Source organism: Apium graveolens, chromosome 9 (genome assembly GCF_009905375.1).
Source record: "Apium graveolens cultivar Ventura chromosome 9, ASM990537v1, whole genome shotgun sequence".
Classification (NCBI taxonomy): domain Eukaryota; kingdom Viridiplantae; phylum Streptophyta; class Magnoliopsida; order Apiales; family Apiaceae; genus Apium; species Apium graveolens.
The window spans coordinates 102,571,179-102,574,340 of NC_133655.1; the positions used below are offsets into that span (position 1 = coordinate 102,571,179).

General features: G+C 41.4%; 1 non-coding gene across 1 annotated transcript; it reads right to left on the reverse strand.

The window, feature by feature from the left end:
* Nucleotides 1-496: 496 nt before the first annotated feature.
* Nucleotides 497-603, reverse strand: LOC141688241 (small nucleolar RNA R71). The gene has a single exon (XR_012561698.1). It is a non-coding gene; the product is annotated as a small nucleolar RNA R71 (small nucleolar RNA).
* Nucleotides 604-3,162: the final 2,559 nt, after the last annotated feature.

Genomic DNA, 3,162 nt, shown 5'->3' on the forward strand with positions numbered 1-3,162 from the left:
GGACTCTAGATACGACTGAGGAGACAGACTCAATTCTTGATATTCCGGAGAAGATAGATTTTAAAGATTCGGATAAAGAGAGTGGGCAGAAAGAACCGGTAATCATGGGTGATCGTATAGTTCCAGAAGATCCAGCTCTTATGGACTTTTTTTGGACTAAAATTAATGACATTCAGTCAAGCATCATTCATTCGGCTATTCAGCCTAATAATTTTGAAATCAAGCCGGGCACTATTCAGATGGTGCAGAATTCTGTTTTTTTCGGAGGTGCTGCGACTGAAGATCCCAACATGCATATCAGGAATTTTGTCTAGATCTGTAGTACTTTCAAATATAATGGTGTTATTGATGAGCTATCAAGCTGAGGCTTTTCCCATTCTCTATGAGGGATAAAGCTAAGGACTGGTTACATTCTTTACCAGCTGGGTCCATCACTACTTGGGAAGATCTTGCGTAAAAGTTTCTGGTGAAGTTCTATCTAATGGCCAAGACTGTAGCTATGAGGAGTGCTCTTACTCAGTTTGCGCAGCAGCAAACAGAATCTATGTGTGAAGCTTGGGAGCGCTATAAGGAGATGTTGAGAAAGTGTCCACATCGTGGTATGCCTGACTGGATGGTGATCACTGGGTTCTACAATGGTTTGGTGGCCCAATCTCGGCCCATGCTCGATGCAGCAGCTGGAGGCGCCTTGTGGGCCAAAAGCTATACTTATTGAAACTATGGCTGCAAACGAGCATCAAAACCCAACTCAAAGGATGATGCCTGGGAAAGTAGCAGGTATTCTGGAAGTTGATGCAGCTACAACTATTGCAGCGCAGCTCCAAGCGTTGTCTATGAAGGTCGATTCTTTACCCAACTATGAAGTCAATCAGATAGCTATGGTCTGTGAGCTTTGTGCAAGCTCTCATGCTACGGATCAGTGTTCTCTTGTTAATGCATCTGTTCAGTATGTGAACAGTTATCAGCAACCACAGCAGCCCGTGCCAGCTACTTATCATCCTAATAACAAAATCATCCAAATTTCAGCTAGAGCAATACTCAAAATACTGTTCAGCAACCATATCAGCAAGCTGTAAGTAAATAGTTTAATCCACCTAGATTCCCGCAACCTCAACAATATGCTCAAAGGCAATCATATCCTCAATAAGGAGGTGTTGCTCCACAATCTGGTGCTGATTTCGAGGATCTAAAGTTGGTGTGCAAAAGTCAGGCTGTTTCTATCAAGACCTTGGAGAATCAAATCGGTCAAATAGCCAATGCCATGCTCAATCATCAACCTGGCATACTTCCCAGTGATACTGAAGTGCCAGGAAGGAAGGAAGCTAAAGAGCAAGTCAAAACTATTACTTTAAGGTCTGGAAAAGTTGTTGATGCTGAAAAAGCAAAAGATGGAGAAGTTGAAGTTATAGATGAAGAAGAAAAGCAAAAGGAGAAAGAGGCGGAAGCAAGAAAGACTACTGTTGAACACACTCTACCTAAGGGTAATACAGGGGAGAAAACACTCTATCCTCCGCCACCTTTTCTTAAGCGATTGCAAAAACAAAAACTGGATAAGCAATTTGGTAAGTTTTTGGAGGTGTTCGAGAAACTTCACATCAACATACCCTTCGCTGAGACTCTGGAGCAAATGCCTAGTTATGCGAAATTCATGAAGGGTATTCTTTCAAGGAAAGTGAAACTGGATGATCTTGATACTATTGCTCTAACGGAAGAGTGCAGTGTTATGCTACAACAAAAATTACCTCAAAAGCTTAAGGATCCAGGTAGCTTCACCATTCCTTGCACTATTGGCAAGTTGTCATTTAACAAGTGCCTTTGTGATTTGGGAGCAAGCATCAATCTGATGCCGTTGTCTATCTTCAAAAAGCTGAAATTGCCTGATCCAAAGCCCACCTACATGTCTCTACAATCGGCTGATCGTTCTATTACATACCACGAGGCATCATGGAGGACGTGTTAGTAAAGGTGGATAAGCTCATCTTCCCTGCAGACTTTGTCATTCTGGATTTCGAGGAAGATAAGAAGATTCCCATAATCTTGGGAAGACCTTTCTTGGCTACAGGCCGTACCTTGATAGATGTGCAAAAAGGTGAACTTACTATGAGGGTGAAAGATCAGGATGTGACATTCAATGTATTCAATGTGATGAAATTTCCTACAAAAGACGAGGAGTGCTTCAAGGTAGATTTGATTGATTCTGCGGTAACTTCAGAACTTGATCATGTGCTAAGGTCTGATGCCTTTGAAAAAGCCTTAGTGGGGGAATTTGACAGTGAAGATGAGGAAGGCAATGAGCAACTACAATATCTAAATGCTTCTTCTTGGAGGCGAAAGCTAGACATGCCATTTGAATCTCTTGGTACTACTAATCTCAAGAATGCTGAGGGAAAGCTCAAACCATCTATTGAGGAAGCACCTACTTTGGAGCTTAAATCATTGTCTGAACAGTTGAGGTATGCTTTTTTAGGTCATGCATCTACTTTGCCTGTTATTATTGCATCTGACCTTTCAGGTAGTGATGAGGACAAGCTCTTGAGGATCTTGAGAGAATTCAAATTGGCCATCGGATGGACTATAGCAGATATAAAAGGGATCAGCCCTTCGTATTGCATGCATAAAATTCTGCTAGAGGAAGGTAGCAAGCCGACTATTGAGCAACAACGAAGACTAAATCCTATCATGAAAGAAGTGGTGAAGAATGAAATTCTAAAGTGGTTGGATGCATGAATCATATATCCTATTTCTGACAGTTCTTGGGTGAGCCCAATGCAATGTGTACCTAAGAAAGGAGGTATTACTGTGGTAGCAAATGAGAAAAATGAGCTCATCATCACTCGAACAGTCATAGGATGGAGGGTATGCATGGACTATAGAAAGTTGAATAAAGCCACAAGGATGGATCACTTCCCTCTTCCATTTATTGATCAGATGTTTGACAGGTTGGCTGGTCATGAGTATTATTGTCTTCTGGATGGCTATTTGGGTTACAATCAGATTTGCATTCTACCAGAAGATCAAGAAAAGACTACTTTTACTTATCCATTTGGAACGTTTGCTTTTCGTAGAGTTTCTTTCGGCTTATGTGGTGCACCTGCCACTTTTCAGAGATGCATGTTGGCTATATTCTTTGATATGATTGAAAATAATGTCGAAGTGTTCATG